The sequence below is a fragment of the Colobus angolensis genome, unplaced genomic scaffold, assembly GCF_000951035.1.
Source record: "Colobus angolensis palliatus isolate OR3802 unplaced genomic scaffold, Cang.pa_1.0 Scaffold396, whole genome shotgun sequence".
NCBI classification, from domain to species: domain Eukaryota; kingdom Metazoa; phylum Chordata; class Mammalia; order Primates; family Cercopithecidae; genus Colobus; species Colobus angolensis.
In genome coordinates this window covers 117,433-135,940 of record NW_012117332.1, presented here as the reverse complement: position 1 = coordinate 135,940, position 18,508 = coordinate 117,433, and the positions used below count along the sequence as shown (strand labels likewise).

The 18,508-nt window shown below is 45.6% G+C and overlaps 1 long non-coding RNA gene across 1 annotated transcript in view; it reads left to right on the top strand.

Moving 5' to 3' along the window:
* The first annotated feature begins 7,524 nt into the window (after positions 1-7,524).
* The window catches only part of LOC105521091, a 30,463-nt gene continuing 19,479 nt past the window's right edge, over positions 7,525-18,508 (top strand). The window contains exons 1-2 of the long non-coding RNA XR_001003219.1: positions 7,525-7,675; positions 9,185-9,242. This is a non-coding gene — a long non-coding RNA (uncharacterized LOC105521091). The remainder of the gene's footprint in view (positions 7,676-9,184; positions 9,243-18,508) is intronic.

Here is an 18,508-nt window from a genome sequence, read left to right as displayed (position 1 = left end):
TTGGTCTAAAGGGGCATCAAGAAGGTGGAGGAAAATATTCTGTTAGGTTGGTGCAAAAGTAATTGAGGTTTTTGCCATTTAAAAGTAACGGCCAAACTTTTAATGGCAAAACCCACAATTACTCATGATCTATAGACAGGAGATCAGGCAAACAAAGTTCACATCCTTCAAAGTCATCCTAGAGTCATTCCAGAGGGCTGTAGACTTTGGCCCAAACCTTTAAATAAAACCTGCCTCAGTTTCTATTTATGTCAGATAAAACTTACCTCTGTGCCATCTTTTTCTTTCAGGAAATGATTGATCCAGAAGGGTTTCGCAAATGACGTAAGAGCTTTTAGACTTGTTTCTTTGTCAAAAAATGGGGACACTAGTAGTTACCTTCACGTATCTTCATAAAACATGTGGGAAGTGCCCAGCACATAGCAGGTGCTCATTTAAGTAGGAACTCTCTATTAGGGTTCAACTGAAACCAAAAGTTGCGGTGTGAAGACAGAATTGAGACCACCCAGGTCAACATGATTTGTTGGTTCCCGGGACACTTTGCCCAGGGGAGAGAAGGTTATAAATCAAAAAATAATTTCACTGTTTGCTTCAGGAAATTTCTTCAGTGAATTTATTGGAGAAAATAGTCTGCTCACCGAGGCAAACAGCTTACTTATTCAAAAAACAGTTAACTTACCCTCACTCACTTCAAGACAGTCATTTTGCTGCATCCACCAATCCCAAATGCCCAGTCCCTATCATTCCTTGCCTTGGAATACCCGCCTTAAACAACTCAAGCCCAGAGCCCAAAGTCAGAAGGCTCCACCGATGACATTGTTCTTCTGAGACTCTGCTAAGATTCCGTTAAGGTGATGTTATCGCTTCCTGCAATGAGCTCAAATAAACTTAATTTTGCTTCATTAGCAATTCATTGACTAGTGACATTTTGGGGGGGGTTCAACAGTAATAATTATACCATGGGTTTTGATCTTTTCATTGTCTGTTTCATGTGTGTTGGTGCTAATGGCAGTGGCAGTAGGCTTTCCTCTGCTCAGTCCTTGGGCTACTCTCTGGTGTTACGTTGAGTTTCTTTCATTTTTTAAGAAAAATCTACAATTTTTTTAAAATTACAAATTGTTTTGCATCTGGCCGGGCACGGTGGCTCATGCCTGTAATACCAGCACTTTGGGAGGACAAGGTGGGTGGGTCGCTTAAGCCCAGGAGTTCAAAACCAGCCTGGGCAACATGGCGAAACTGCATCTCTACAAAAAATTTAAAAAATTAGTCAGGTGTGGTGGCACACACCTTTAGTCCCAGCTGCTTGGGAGGCTGAGGGGAGAGGATTGCTTGAACCTGGGAGGTTGAAACTGCAGTGAGCTGTTGTTACACCACGGCCCTCCAGCCTAGGTGTCAGAGTGAGCCCTCATCTCAGAAACAAGTGTTTTGTACCTTGAAAAAATGTTATTTTTCTTTTACTTGTCAGTGGTTTTTTTCATTTATTAAGTTTTTAAATGTATGTTTTTTGACAAATTATAATTTTATATACTTATGGTGTCCACCATGATGCTGTAATGTAGGTTTATCCTGTAGAATGATTAAATCAAGCCAGTGAACAGATCCATCACCTCATATACTTATTTTTTGTGGTGAGAACCCTTTACATGTCCTCTTGGCCATTTTGAAACGTACTTTACAGTATTTTGTTAACTATAGTCACCGCGCTCTGCAGCAGGTCACAGAAATGTATTTCTCCTACTGAAATTTCCCCCCTTTGACCAGCACCTCCCCAGTCCATCCACAGTCCTGCCCTTGGTAACCACTATTCCGCTCTCTACTTCTATGTGTTTGGGTGTTTTGGGTTCCACATATAAGTGAGATCACATGGTATCTGCCTCTCTGTGCCTGGCTTAATTTACTTACCATAATGTCCTCCAGGTCAATCCATGTTATCAAAAATGAAAGCATTTCCTCCTTTATAAAGGCTGAATGGTATTCCACTGTGAATATATATACCCCATTTTCTTTATCTGTTCATCCATTGCTGGACACGTAGGTTGACTCCATATCTTGGCCATTGTGAATAGTGCTGCAATGAACATGAGGGTCAAGACATTCCTTTCACGTACTGACTTCAAATACTTTGAGCATATACCCCGCAGTGGGATTGCTGGATTGTGTGGTAGTTCTGTTGTTAGTTTTCTGAGGACCCTCCATACTGGTTTTCATAATACCTGTATTAGTTTACATTCCCACCAACAGTATGCAAAGGTTCCTTTTTCTCCACATCTGCACAGTTCAGTGCAGTTCCTAAGGGAGCAGTGACACTGGCAGCTGAGGGAGCGTCATGGATTCCAGCCTTACTGATTGTCTGAAAGCCAACGGGGCATCCCTACATGCATAACTTACTTGGCTGCTGGGGACCCTGGCTTATTCTCTCTTTCTTGTGTAGGAACCACTGTTTGCTGAGTATTCCAAAATACCTGCTTGGTTGTTCCTGGGGAAAAAATCCAGGAAGTAGCTAGAGCTGGATATTCTGCTCAGGTGGCCAAGATGGAAGCAAAGATAATGAGTGACAGATGCCACACCAGTGATGACATTGGGCGGGCCGTTGTTCCAACCCCTTGGTTTCTACCTGGGTTCGGCAGAAGCGCAGCTAAGTCTTTGACTTGTTTGGTGTGACTTGGGCTGAATCCTGTTGTTATCTGTCAGCCTTGCTTTACAAAAACCTCATTCCCGAAGCTGAGTTTTCCATCAATCAGAATGATAAATCAGCCAAATTATCTCCATCTGGCTTTTGGCAGCAGAAAGCTCTTTAGGCTAAGAGAGAAAGGAAACCTTTCTCTATCTTCTTTAAAAGCTGTAAAGCAGTCACATTTTTAACTGTATGTAAATTCATAGTCTTTTAAAAATATTTTCATGCAATATAGACCAATAAGATTTTAAACTTGAAATTCTGTAGAGCATAGTGCGGTCATTCCCAATTGGGTGTCCTTGATGTCTAGGGGTTAAGATTCACAGATTCAGTGAATAAAATCACTGGAAGCCCAATTAAATTTAAATTTCAGATAAACAACAGACAGGTTTTAGCATAGATATATCCCAAATATCATCTGGGACATACTTACACTAAAAAGTTATTTGTTGTTTATCTGAAGTTCAAATTTAACTGTATGTCTTATGTTTTATCTGGCAGCCCTCCTAGGGATTCATGAAAGTGCTTGAACTAAAGCCAGGTTTCCTTATTCGTTGTTCTAGATTCTTTTGATCATGCTATAAGCTTGCTGGGCTTCTTAAATTGATGTATTAGGTTACCTGTGTGGTACAGAGCAAAATCCAATTAGCAAGAAACTACAAGAAAGGTATTGTCACGAAGAAGCAGAAGTTTACTGTGGGAAAGGAAGAGGCAAGAACAAAATTGAGTCTTTTGAGTTCAGGCTTCAGGGAGGGAATGGAGCAGTGCCTAGCACAGATCTCGAGTGTAGTGGTTGGAAATAATATTCAGCTGTCACAACTTGGTGAAAAGTATGTCTTTCTATCTTTCATTCTTGCCAGGTTCACGTCCCGTGAAAGGCAGTCAGGGAGTCTATTTTATGACACTGGGCTGATTGTGGCCAGATGTTATTCTTGCTGTTTGCTACATTTTATTGCTGGTATATTATCTTTAAACTATTGAACGATGACATGTAATGAAACTCCTGATATCCAGTAGTCAAAATCATTAAATTACAAGGTCTGCAAAGCCCATGTCCATCTTGAAAGTATTTTTCAATACCTTCCACACTTCTCCAAAGTCCATTCATTTATCTTAGTATCTTATAGCTAAGAGCCCTACATTCACGCTCTGAAAAAAAAAAAACCAACTTCTGGGGAAAATATGTTGATGTAGTTATTGTTTTCATTATCATACATCATGTTCACATTACTATGGGAAAGAGCCCTTTTCCCTTAGGGGGGAAAAATGTCCTGAGAGTGGGGGAAGGTGGAAACACACCAAATACAACAGCACCCTCCGCTGGTCGTTGAAGGAAAGGGTGCTTCTGCGATGTGGACAGGAGGAAGTCAAGAAGGTCATTGTAATGAGAGGCAGATTCGGTTGCTGTTTGAAGCACAGGCGTTAGGGTATCAGAACATAAGTAAGTGATTGGAATCGGGCCATTTTTTTAAAGTAGCAAGAACAATATAAAGAAGTGTCCACCGACTCTCGCTGCTGGTAACTGAGAACGGAACTGTCAATCATCTCGAGGGAGTGTTTCGCTGTGACGTCATCGCAGAGGATGTGGGGTCCTTCACCATGAGTATATTTTCCCTCTCCTTTTTGTTGGAATAGATTCTGACAGACAAAAGCAAATTAAACTCAGATGCCGTTCTCAACAGTCTGGAGAGGAAGCTGGATGTGAGTGCTGACCCTGGAGCCACAGGCTCTGTGAAGTTTGGTTTGATTTGGAGCTTGACCCAGCTGCACCTGGGCGTCACCTGCTTCTCACCGCAGCCCACCTGGAACAGCGGAAGCGTCTGTTGATTCCGCGGTGAAAGCACCCTGTCGCCAGTGCCTTCTGCCCAGTGCGACTCCCCCGCTGTGGCTATCTTGTCTCATCCTAGAACTCTCACGGTGCCCTAGGAAGCCCCAGTGTTAGAGGTGCCAGGATCTTTAAAGCCCATCTAACCTGACCTCTGCATTTCACACTTCTTAAGTCTGAGGTGAGTCACTGAGTCATCTACCTATAAATATTTTATTTCAGCTGGCTGCAGTGTTGCTAATAACTAACTCTGTTTGGTGGCAACACCAATTTCTCAAAGAGATGTTTCATAAAGGACACATTATAATCCAGGAATATCCAGGAGGGTGGGTATCCAGCTACCGGGCTAAGGCTACTGAAACAGTTTGCTTTCTTGCTTTTAGGGTCTGTTTTAGCCATGGAAATGGATGAAGTCACACCCCAAACTGATGAATGGTTAGTTTTGGTCTGTTGGTGAATTATTCTTCCATAACATCGGTATGTGAAGTGGATGGTAAACCATTATACCCAAGGCAAGTCTAAAATGGGTTTTGAGTTTTTCACTGGCTCCTAGAGATGCCATCAAATCAAGTTAACTTCATGGCCAAATTAATATGCTTAACAAAATCGACCAATATTTTAGTATAATTAAGCAATGAGAGATAAACTGAGAGTATCTCAGACACTTTATTTTTCTTTCATAGAAAGTTTCTAAGTCCAATTATTCCGAGTCTTAGGTTTATAAAATTGGAAAGCAACATGAAATAAAACCAAAGCAAAACAAAACACCAAACACGAGTTGACTCTCTGTAAAGGTCCTTAAAGCAACTTCATCATTGAGCCGTGCAGCCAAATGTTTCTAATAAATTGCGGTAAATAGAGCTAAAGAAACTAAGTGTGTGTGGATGGTAGTCTCTCAGAAATCAAGTGAGAAGTTGGTTGCCAAACCATCACCCTTCCCCCGCGCTGTTAGGTTTATTTGTCACTACTGTTACTACGGAGGTAGCCCAGGGGCGACATAACCCCTGGTTTTCTGAAAGGTGCCGCATAGACTTCTTCTGTGACCAATTTCCATAAAGTTCGTTTAGCAGTTCAAACTTTATTAAGACTCTTGACAAAAACAGCTGCTAGAATTGCAAAGGAATGTAATAAAAAACACAGAGTCAGAAACAACCGGAGTCTATAAAAGCAATATCCAGAGTGGCCAAGCCCCCTTGGGGGTGCAAACTGATCCAGGTCTCCATCAGCGCCGCGCGGACCCCCGTGGGACACCCAGGCTTGACTGAAGCGCGAAGGCCCGAGGCTCCTGCCATCGCCCGGCTGATAACCTAGTTACGGTCCGGGCAGAATGCCACGTAAAGAATAGCACGAGCAGGTGGGGCATGGAGTTTTAAAGAGTGAAGAAGCACTGCAGCAAATTCATTTTATGTTGCTTTTATTATGTAGTATAAAAAAAATCTCCAACACGTACTCATTTACTAAAAAAACACACACACAATAAATGTTCAGTTGATTGTAGTTTCCATATTAGCACGAAGGGGCACAAATTGGTGTTAGCCAAAGACTCTGAGATGCATTTGGAAATCTTAGCGGAAAATTTCGAGTTTGAATATAAATATGTAGCAGGAATTTGTGTTGACAATCCGCTATTGTTAAGCGGCTCTGATCTGGGGACTCTCTGAAATATACTTCGTATGTTATTAGAATGGCCTCTAGACCGTTCCGGGAAATTCAGGAGCACAATCACCGGGATTGCTGTCCACATAAAAATGTAATATTCAGAAAATGGAAAATTAGAAAATATAGTTTATTTGTGTGGGTTTTGACTGAAATCCCAAGGGAGGCACTTTGAAGAAGCTGGCGTGATAACGGAGGAAATGGAATCAAAGGTTAGCCCCCTCCCTTGGCCCTGCCTCTGCTCCTTGCAGCACACAAGCACAGAGTGAGGAGAGGACCCTCTCTGGAGACCCTCGGAGGTCAAAATCAAATCTCCAAAGTAGGATGTAGGAACAGGCATCACCAGGACTGGCCAGTGAAGAATGATTTCAGAGGATCTTGGACAAGTGGCCATCTTAGTGTAAAAGCTGGGGGTGCAACACCCTGTGTACCGTCTTCCGAGGATGGGATTCTACTTGGGGGTATAAAGAGGCAATCATTCAAGATCTCCCAGCTGTACAGCTCCAGGCAGTACTTACATTTGCAACTGTCTCCTGCCCCCTCCATGTGAGTGTTGTCCTCTGGGTTGTCTAATGTGGTGGTCCTGCCATTCACTCATTCACTCATTCATTCATTCAACAAACATGTGAGAGCTGATTGTGTGTCAATCACCGTGCTAAGCAATGGGGATACAGAGATGAACACACGGCCCCTGTCCTCAAGGACTTCAGAGATCAAACAGAGATAGACAAGGACAATAGAAGTTCTATGTCAAAGGTGGGAGCACAGAGGAAGATCAACGAACTCAGATTGTCAGGGTCTGGAAAGGGTTCGAAGTTGAGGTAGCAGTGGATTGAGACCCAGAAATAGTCAAGTCAGTGGATAAGGGATGGAGGGTTTTTCAGGCTGAAGGACTCCTGGACAGCCTGGAGCATTTGGCGAGGGGGCACTATGCCCGCTGAGGGAGGAGTGCTTGGTGGTGAGGCTGGAGCATGGGCAGGAGGAGGCTGTGGGGGGAAGCTGGGGAGGCCAGGGAGGCTCAGGTTGAGATGGCAGCCTCCTTTGCAGGGGCTCCTAGGTTCTCCCCACTCAGCTTGCACTATGTGAGGGGGACCAAAGTTGTGGAAAGTGTCTGCTGTGCCCCTAGTTGCTCATGTTTTATAAGGAAGAGTGAATGGCTCAGTTATCCAAATTCACCAAGAGAGTCTCAAACTGGGTTCTGTAAACACTGGTCAATGTCCTCTGCAGAGGGGCTGAGAAGATGCTGGAAGAACCGTTTCCCTCACACACTGAAGACACGATCTATGAAGATCTGTGAAGACGTGAAGGCACTTGCTACAGCTAAAACCCAGTTCCACTGGCATTCGCAGGACAGCACAGGCCAATCGCGGCTGACACAAATGGTGGGAGGTGCTCGTGCCACTTTCGTGGTGATCAGAAACAGCCCCGTTGCAGGTGCCACCACTTCACTTAACACTGGGTGCAGGCGGCTCCGTCCGCTCTGAAAATCACATCTTTGGTGGACATCAGCGTGGACCTGGGTGAGGACTCACAACTTTTTTGAGGGTTGTGTGTGTGTGTGTGTGTGAATTGTTTTTATTTTTCACCTTTATTGAGATATAATTCATATACTTTACAACTTAGCCATATAAAGTGCACAATTCAGTGGTTTTTGGCATATGACGTTATTCATTTTTAAAAATGGTGGTAAAATATATATATATTTTTTTTTTTGAGACAGAGTCTTGCTCTGTCTCCCAGGCTAGAGTGCAATGGCGCCATCTCAGCTTGCTGCAACCTCCACCTCCTGGGTTCAAGCGACACTCCTGCCTCAATCCCGAGTAGCTGGGATTACAGGTGCCTGCCACCACACCCAGCTAATTTTGGTATTTTTTAGTAGAGATGGGGTTTTGCCATGTTGGCCAGGCTGATCTTGAACTCCTGACCTCAGGTGATCCACCTGTCTTGGCCTCCCAAAGTGCTGGGATTACAGGCGTGAGCCATCACACCCCGCCCTTTTAACGACTTTTTAAGTGTACAATCAGCAGCATTAATTACATTCACAAATCTGTGCAACTGTCCCCGTATCCAGTTCCAAAATGTTTGCATCATCTCAAGCAGAAACCTTGCCTAATGGTGATTAAACAACGACTTCCCGTTCCTTCCTTTCCCTATCCCGCTCCTCCCTTTCCCTATCTCGCTCCTCCCTTTCCCTATCTCGCTCCTCCCTTTCCCTAACCCTCTCCTCCCTTTCCCTATCCCTCTCCTCCCTTTCTCAACCTGCTCCCCTCCCTCATTGAATCTACTTTTTGTCTCTGTGAATTTGCCTATTCTAGGTGTTTCATGGAGGTGGAACTATACACTATGTGTCCTTTTGTGCCTGGCTTATCTTACCTAGCATGATGTCCTCAAGGTGCATCCGTGTTGTAGCATGCATCGGCATGTCCTTCCTTTGTATGGTCGAATCAGCGTCCGTTGTACTCATGGGCCACGTTTTCTTTCTCCATGGATCTATTGATGGACACTTGGGTTGTTTCCGTCTGTCAGTCATTGTGGATAGTGCTGTGTGGACATGGGTAAGTATTTGTTCAAGGCCCTGCTTTCAATTCGTTTGGGTATATTCCTAAGAGCAGAATTGCTGGGTTATATGGTCATTGTTTAGTTTTTTGAGGGACCATCAAACTGTTTTCCACAGCAGCTGCACCATTTTACATTTCCACCAGCAAGTATGAGGGCTCTAATTTCCCTATATCCTCAGCAATACTTGTTTTCCACTTTTTATTGAACTTTTATTATAGTCATTTTAGTGGGTGTGAAGTGACATCTCCTTGGGGTTTGATCTGCATTTCCCTAGGAAATAATGGTGCTGATTTTTCATGTCCTTATTGGCCATTCGTATATCTTCTTTGGAGAACTGTCTATTCAAAGTCTTTGCACATTTTAAAATTGGGTTGTATGTCTTTCTGTTGCTGAGTTGTGGGCATTCTTTACATATTCTGGATGTTAAACCTTTATCAGATATTTCTAAACATATATTTCCCATTCCCTAGGTTGTCTTTTCACTTTCTTGCTAATGTCCTTCGATGATCCACAACTTTTCCAGAGCAGGTAAAATAGCTTTTCTCCCTCTCTCCCTCTCCCCATCCCTGGCCTCCTTGCTGCCTTCCTTCTTGTGAAGGCAGACAATTAAGTGACTGTGGGAAGGAAGGGGCTTTGATGTGCTGGGACACCAAGGGAAACCTCAATCTGGCTTTCTCAAAGAGGCCCTTTCTTTCCTGAGGGTATCACCCTGCAGACTATAAAATTCCTCATAGCGAATTAATCATTTCCCATCTACAGAGGCTACTTTTCAAAGTAAATATCCCAATCATCTCTGACTCCTGGGCAGAGTCCTAAGCTCTGCTCAGCCACATCTGCTTCTAGCATCCCATGTGTCAGGACGCCCACGTTCCGGGGCAGAAACTCCACCATGCAATCACAGAGCAAGGCTGCTTCTAAGACCTTCATCTCTCCGCTGCTTCATCATGGGGAAGAGATGTGCCTGAATGTTTCAAATTAAGACGGGGTGTGGGAACCTCGTCCTACAGTGAAATGACGGGAACCTCAAAGCGGGGTCATCGCAAAGGATGCTGTTCATGTTTTCCATCTGAGTCCAAGACTGAGCTTGGCGCGCTGCGAAGAGTAGTCCAGTTTCATTAACGGGGTCCGGGCCGCTCCCACTCCCACAGCCCCTTCTCAGCTGGGTGAGTGCCCACGCCTGCCAGCGGCCCTCCCCGTCTGTCAGCTGTCCCCAGCTCCAGAGGTCCTGAGGGCCACAAGAACAGATTCACTCCCCAGGACTGTGTCAGTGAAACTCAGCCAGGGCAGGGTCTTGTGCTTTTCTTTTTTTAAGAAAAACAAAACAAAACAAAACAAAAAACATTTATTATGGAAAATTCTAAGCAAAAGAAAACCTCCAGACTCCCACGGTCAGCTTCAACAGTTATCCACGCATGGCCAATCTTGTTTCAATTTTACCCCCAGCTTCTGCCCCCTGCTTAGCACCATTCTGAAGCAGATTCCAGGCCTCACAGAAGTTCAGTCATACAGGTTTCAGATTATATATCTAAAAGGCAAGGACTTATAAAGACCCAAATCCCTTGTCACATGTCGGCAATATTAACAATGATTCCTGATCATCATCCCATATCCAGTCAGGGCTCACATTTCCAAATGTCTCATCAGTGTCTATTAATGATCCTATCTGTTTGTTTGTTTGAATCATGGATCCAAAAAAGATTCATGCATTGCATTTGGTCAATATGTTTCCGATAACCTGTAGCTACACTGGGTGTTAAATAAACTGAATCTGGTCCTTGGGAGAGAGGGTGGCAGGTAGTGTGTTCTGGAGAGGTGGACCTCATCACAGCAGAGGCCCCTGAAGTGGGTCTTCAGGAAATGTTTGCAGCAGGTGGTTCTCAGAGAAAAGTGTTAAGATAGAGGACGGAGCGGGGGTTGGGGGAAGTTTACATGGGATATCTACTTTGTAGGATTTAACATTTTTATAGTGAGACTATATTTGTATGTTATGTATGAAATTTAAAAGTGAATTTAAAAATAAAGAAGAGAATAAAATAAAGGCAGTGCATCAACCAGCTTGGCAGGTTCTGGAGACGTGGCTTGGAGACAGAGATGTACATGCAAGACACAACAGGAACAAGTAAGGCCTTGAGCAGAGAAGGCCGGGAGCTTCCTCCATCCTTTGTCTCTTCCTTGGGCCAGAGGGACAGCAGAGAGGAGGACTGGGTGTTCTTTGGTCCTTGGGCATGAGCTCCGCCCTCCTTCTTTTGCTAGACCTGTGGACATACCATTTTCTGTACGTAGATTTCAACCCTCACTTTACCCTTCTGTGATTTTTAGGATCCTGTCCCCCACGGTTCACGGGATATTGGATGCAATTACAAGAATCAGATAGAGATGAAAAACTGCTAGCTCTGATGAAAAATGCAGGACCAGCAGCCACAAGGGCTTTTTAAATTAAAAAAAAAAACCCTGAAAAGATCAAACTCCCTCTGAGCCTCAGACACAGCTCTAGCGCCATCCCTCACCCTGCCGGAGAGAGTAAGGCAGGACCCCTGACCAGGCCTGAAGGTGGGGAGCCCAGGAGAGGCAGAGGTGTGTGCTTGCCCTTACTTCCTTCTCCCAAATGAACCCGTTAAACAGAGGTTGCCATTCTCTGGGGAGGTGAAGGTGAGGGATGGAGAGAAGCTGCAAGACTCCTCCCCAGTTTTTCCCCAGAGGAGTGGAGTGGAAACGTTAGTCCCTCTTAGAAAACCTAAGGAGGTAGGAAGAATGCTGCCTCTGGCTGGAAATGTCTTTCACTCTCCTGTGACTGAAAAGAGAAACAGTCTTTTAAATGCCTCATCCCAACCACCATGCCGCACCACCATATGGTTCTTTAGGGCTGACTAGGAAGTGCCTGTGTTCAGACGCTGCCCTTAGGGCCTGGGATTTAGTGAGGAGAAAGAGCACAGATTTCAAGGTGAGGGAATGTGTTTGGCCGCTGTGTGTCATTAAGATAATATCCTAATGATGTAACCAGGAGGCCAGCAGAAAGCCCCCGGTTTCGATGTTCTCATCTGACTCGAAAGCTTCATTTCTAAGGCAAGTGGTCTCCAAATGAAAGATGCAGTGCTGTTCGGTTGCATGTGGACAGTGAACGTGAAATCTACAGCTGTGGAAATATGGATCCCATTGTACACAATTTTTTAAATAGGGTCTATTTAAAGCAGTTTTAGGTTCACAACTTGAGGGGAGAGCACAGAGATTTCCCGTGCACCCCCCGTCTGCCTCTCAGCTTTTCCGACCGTCGGCATCCCCACCCCGTGAGACATGACTTACCATGGATGAACCTTCACTGACGAATTATTATCGCTCAGAGCACATGGTGTGCATTCCATCTCAGTCTTAGAGTTATATTTAATACATTCTATGGTTTGAGTAAATGCCTAATGACATTATCCGCCACCGTAGTAGCACACAGAGCAGTCTCACCACCCTAAAGATACTCTGTGTTCCAGCTACTCATCCCTCCCTCTCCTCAACCCCATTATCAAAAGACAAAATTACCACAAATGTAGTTCAAGATCGAATTGGCTTTTGTTTGTGATTCTAGAATAGGGCAACATCGCATTCTGTAAAGTAGAATGGGTGCTCCCATGGGATGAGCAGGAGCAGTTAGTTTTTTCTGTTGTTTGTTTGTTTGTTTGTTTTGTGATGGAGTTTTGCTCTTGTTGCCCAGGCTGGAGTGCAATGGTGCAATCTTGGCTCACTGCAACCTCCGCCTCTGAGGTTCCGGCGATTCTCATGCCTCAGCCTCCTGAGTAGCTGGGATTACGGGCATCCACCACTACGCCCGGCTAATTTTCGTATTTTCAGTAGAGACAGGATTTCACCACGTTGGCCAGGTTGGTCTTGAACTCCTGACCACAGGTGATCTGCCCACCTCGGCATCCCAAAGTGTTGGGATTATAGGTGTGAGCCACTGTGCCCAGCCCGAGGTGGTTATAGCTCTATAGGCAGAAAAGGGCTGAAGAAAGCAGAGATGGGACAAAAAAGCAGATTGGGCGCTTCCAAATTACTTTCCTTGTAGGGTTAAGACAGAGGGGACTCTTCCTTGTCACGAGGATTCAGGTTGACTGTAATATGCTGGTTTTTTGGGAAAACCGACCTGTTTCACAGTTGAGCCTGATTATGTGGCATTGAGCACAAGGGGCTCCATTCTGGCTTGGTGCGGTCTGCTGGGGCCTGGCGTGGTCCAGACCAATGGCCTCCTGTAAAATGCGGTCTGCTGGGGCCTGGCGTGGTCCAGACCAATGGCCTCCTGTAAAATGTGTTCTGCTGGGGCCTGGCGTGGTCCAGACCAATGGCCTCCTGTAAAATGTATTTACCACCCACCAGCTTTTCAGGTCCTTGGGTTCTGACTCCTCTTTCCAGGCCTGGACATCTTTTGTGTCTTCCGGACCACTGGGGCTCTAGAGTTTCTATCTGAAGGCCTGGAGAGTTTTCTGAGAATTTCCATTCCCAAGGTTGCCCCTCACTTAGCCTGCAACAGTATCCCCTTTCTTTGTCTCATTAGCTGCCATTGTAAGCTAATTTATTCATGTAAATCAAGGAATCAAAAAGAAAAAAAAAAAACCAAACATACCAACTGAGTCATGGGAGAGCAGAGAAATAAAAGTGTATGGTAATGTTATGGTAATAGCATTGTGATTATTCAAAGAGCATTATTTTTCCCCAAGGCTATGAACAAAGCTTGTTGATTTACATGATGGGTAGCATTCTGTCAGAATATAGTTATTTATTTTAATTTTATAATTGCAACTTCTAGGGTTAAGTCATCTTAAGGCACAATTACAGAGGAATAGCAATTAGTTGAAATATGTGACTAGTATAAAATTACCAGTTTTAAAATCAGTAAAACATATGACGATCTTTCTTAACTTATACAAATGAAGACTGAAAGGTTGTGTTATCTTGGCCAATGACCCAGTTGCAAAAGTAGAGGGTAATTCAACCTCATGCAATTCCCCAGTTCAAGCTGTGATGATGGATGTCCACTACACTTATTTTATGTTGACACAGAGTGGTTAACCTAAGCACAAATGTTTGATAATAACAGTGTATATAGCAGGCCTGGACATACGAGGCTTGTTCACTATTTCAGAATTAACTTTTGCAGTGATAAAAGCCAGGGACGTGCAGAGAGAAGAAGGAGAAGCAGAAGGAGAAAGAGGAGAAGACAAGGAAAAATTCTTGGCATAAATTGTTCATCAACAGGCGATTTTCATTAAAACAAGGCTAGGATCAACTCTAGAAAGCTTGATAAATCCCTGATAAGGTGCCCAGATGTTCTAATGAACTTTGTTGGGAGTTTTGCCATTTCAAGTTTATGCGTTTTGCCCAAAGGCCAATGATTGGGATGGCCTCAGCATCTGATACTGATTCTTCAAAGAAGCGCCCCCTCCTTGCCCTGGGACATTGAGTGCCTGCTGGAGAGGCTGCAAATTGGATCAGCCTAATAGAAACTGCAGTCAGGCCTGGAAGCAATATTCAGGCTCACTTTTCCAGGAATAGTGTTCCAAGAAAGAAAGGATTCTTGGGATCTTTCCGCTGCCTGACAGGGATGAGTATGTTTTTCCAGACAGACTATAGGCTGCCTTCTAAGACCCCCAATATGTTTTCAAGTATGCTTCTTGAAGGTCTGAACACAGAAGATTCACTCGAAAACCAGTTTATCCATAGTTCTTTGGTTGATCTCAAGCAGGGTCTCTCTCCTCGAGGAACTTACCGTCCTATAGAGACATATGCTAACTGACAAAGACCACGATGCGGCCAAAGCACAATAAGACTGTTATCTTTCTAAGGCTCCAAGACCCTCAGCCTAAAGCTCCCATGTGGGGCTTGATAGTTCCTGACACCCAGGACTCTGTTCCTCTGTCTTACACGCGCATGGGCTACTAGATCTACTGAATTCATTTCACCAAAGAAAGATTCATCCTCAGTTGTTCATCCTAATCTGATTGCTCAAATTTTGTAAAATTTACAAAAGGGAAGAAGGAAATGGACTTGGAGAACATAACCAGATATCAGTCACCTGAGCTACAAAATGTTTTTTTAAGAAGTTGGCTCTCATTTGGAATCCAGTTCAAAATATAAGACCAAAGAAATTCTGTTGTCCTACAAAAGGGCTTCATAAATGAATTTGGAGACATTTTACTCCAAATAAAAGTATGTTCTGTCTTAAAAAAAAAAAAAAACCAATCAGCCTTCACTTGAAGTTACTGCAAAGAAAAAAAAAAAGGAATATATAAATAGCAGGATTGGCTGGTCTAGCCCATTGTTCTTAATGCCATATTGCTGTTGCATTCATTTCATACAGTCATAGACTGTTAGATCTGAAAGAAAGCTTAGCCCCGGAATGGCAAACCACTTTCGTTAAAAAAGCCAATAGCAGTGGGTTGGTGGTAGCTGCCTGGAGCCCAGGGTTGAAAAGAAGTCTGAGTTCATGTCGGAGCCCAGGGACATGATCAACAGAAGATGTCTGCCATGCACATGGACTTGGGGAGGGAGGGCACGCCTCATAGGTGCCAGCCTTCTTTTCTTATGGATAAGAAACTGGATACCTGGAAGCCATTGACATACAATAAACCCAGTGTGTGTTCCTGGCAGAGCTTAGAGGAGAACCTTGTGTTCCCCCCCCCACGTAGAGGAGCACACACCGCAAAGGGGGAGCTGAGTCAACCAGGGGAGCCAGCAGCTGGCAGAGAGGACACGCATATGGATCAGCCCCGGTTGTACACACCACACCATGCACTGGGGAGCTGTTATGGCCCCAGCCCAGTTTCCTGTCCACTGGAGGCCTTTCCTTGGCAGTGAGTGGGGACTGGAGAGCAGGACTTGACCGAGCAGAGAATGAGGGGAGGGATGTGCCCCAGCATATGGGAGAAGAAGTATTCCTTGCACGACTGGCAGCGATTAGTCACACTTGGTTCTAAACATGCTTCCAAGCCTGGCTTATCTTTAACACCCAGTCTACCTCAAGACAAACAATCTAAAGGAGAGAAAAACACTTTGGGGTCATTTAGAATTACTTGCGTCACAGATCCAATGACAAAGGCAGCCATGGAGCCGCACAGCAGGGAAAGGAAGCTGGGTGCCAGGTCTGCAGCTCAGCGGCCAGCTCCTCGCCTTGTGCAAAAAGTACTTTTGTTAGACATTCCTTTTCAGGACTTAGAAACTGATGTTTTGCTTCAGAAGTTCTTTATCCTGCGATATCTCTAAACTAGGTAGCTTGCCCCAAAATGTCAAAAAAAATAAAAAAATAATAAAAACATTTAAAATTGCAACTTCTGAATTGAGCCGGCAAGAACAGTATATTTGGGAACAATAAAATTTCATTGTGGGGGTTTCTATGCCAATGAGGTAGCAAAATTTGAGGCCTAGAATAATAATTTTAAAAAATGTAGCTGGATTCTAATGGAACAGAAGACCAACTGTTTGAAGACAGCAGAGCAAACACTAACAAGTGCTCATGGGCAGAAATCACCAGTATTAGAATCTACCTGGTGGAAACGATATTTCTGAATTCTGTTCTGAAATCTTAAGAGAACACAGTTCTTCGGTTTTGGTGAACTCCTATCCAACGATGGGGTGTTTCAAGTGTTGACAGCCACCCATGTTCTGATACGAGGAATGTTCCCAGCTCCTCTTTGTTCTCTGTGACCTTGGTTTAGGTTGACATCTTAGTGTGAGCGCTCTTGCCACCATGTGACACGTCCAAGCCTGACCTACCCCTGCAGGCCCTGATGCGATTCTCTCTCTGTTACGAAGCCTTGCCTCCTAGTCTCACTCACTGAAGCTCTCTTTCTGTTGTTTGAACATTGGCCATTCCATTTGCCCTGCACTGATTTTTAATGCTACCCAATGCTTGTACAAAATAGTGACTTTGGCTACAGACCTGTGGTGCAGTGAACAGACTTGTCCAAAAGCGCCTCTGGGGGCTCTGACTCTGCGTTGCCTGGTAGATAAACTCTCTGGTACCAGGGGATTCCCTGTTTTTTCAGTAGAAGAAGCTGCCCCACACCTTGTTCCCTCAGGACTGGGGATTCCTTCCACTGCAGGAGGGACCATAGGTACCCACAGGTGCATAAATTCTCCAGGGTCCGCTGGGCACGGAGACTCACGCCTGTAATCCTAGCACTTTGGGAGGCCGAGGCTCACGGATCACGAGGTCAGGACTTCGAGACCAGTCTGGCCAACATGGTGAGACCACGTCTCTACTAAAAATACAAAAATCAGCCGGGCGTGGTGTCACATGCCTGTAGTCCCAGCTGCTCAGGAGGCTGAGGCAGGAGAATCACTTGAACCTGAGAGGCAGAGGTTGCAGTGAGAAGAGATCACGCCATTGCACTCCAGCCTGGGCAACAGAGCGAGACTCCATCTCAAAAAATAAATAAATAAATAAATAAATAAATAAATAAATAATTCTCCAGGCTCAGGGTGGCTGATGTTCAACAGGTGTCTCGTCCTGTAAAGAACCAACAGAGAAAACCCAGACTGCCTGGCACCGAGCCGGCTGTGGATGCCCCCATGGACAGGGCTGCTTTGCTGTGGGGTCCCCGTGAAGAGGGAGGCCCACGTCCCCTCCTAGAACAAAGCCCATGCCTCAGGTCCTGCTGTGCCCCAGGCTGGCACATGGCCCTTTGGGGTATTGGGAAGCTCAGAGGATCCTGCGCATGTTCTTCTCTTGTTGACCCGGGCACAAGTGAGGTCTCCTGAGAAATCCTGCTCAGCTCATACTGTGTGCCTTCCAGACGTCCTCTGGCACCTCGGCAGATGAGGGGTGGAGGTTCACGGAGGGTCTGGCTGGGCACGAAGAGACCCATCCTGCGTGACGGCCTCTAATCTCCCCTAGTGGGTCAGGGACGGTTTAGCTGGATGGGGCCATGGTAGCTCCTCTGACGTGGTGAGAAAGCTGAGGAAGGGAGACACGGGGAGATCCCGGGAGATCACAGGGTTACTGTGAAGGTCACAGTGATGAAGAAATGAAGGCTCAGGAAGGGGACTCGGATGGCAAACCCACAAAATGAGACCCTGAAGGGTCCTGGTCCAGCCCCCACGTGCACGTGAGCAAAGGTACTCAAAGTCTCTGAGCCTCACAGGTGGCCTGGAAATTCAGGAGACTGCCTGCCTGTGACACGAAGTCCTCTTCTTCTCTGCATCCACTGCCAGTTGCCCCTTTTCCTCAGCACCCTCTTGGCTTTGGCATCCATGAGCCCTCTCTGGTTTCATCCTGTCCTGCGTCCCAGTGACTGTGGCTTTTCCCTTCTCCATCTGCCTCTTCCACCCTCCCCTCCCCTCAGGCCCTGTCCCTCCTCATTGGCCTGGAAAGTCTCACTGTGCAGGGCCAGACGTGCCCAGGACAGCTGCTGCCTCCAGGCACTGTGGGCCAGTGCAGGCCCTGGGGCCTCCTTGGCATTTGCTGAATTGAGAAGAAAACAAAGCTATGTACCAAGGCACCGAGTGCCGTTTTCCCACGGTATCCACAGGTACCCTAGGGACAGGAGGCACGGTTGCAAAGGCTTGAGTGCCTGGAGAGCGAGGAGCTTCCTGTGGAGCAGACTGAGCACAGGCCTCCAACTACAGGAGCGGAAGGAGCCCAGGGGCCCAGCTGCGGGCTCTGAAACCCATCACTGGCTTCCACCTGTCCTGGGAGGCTGTGCTTCCTGCAGACAGCCAGGATACCGAAGCAGTAACCCTCCTGGGAAACGGGGAACCGAGGCATTAACCCTCCTGGGAAATGGGGATACCGCGGCAGTAACCCTCCTGGGAAA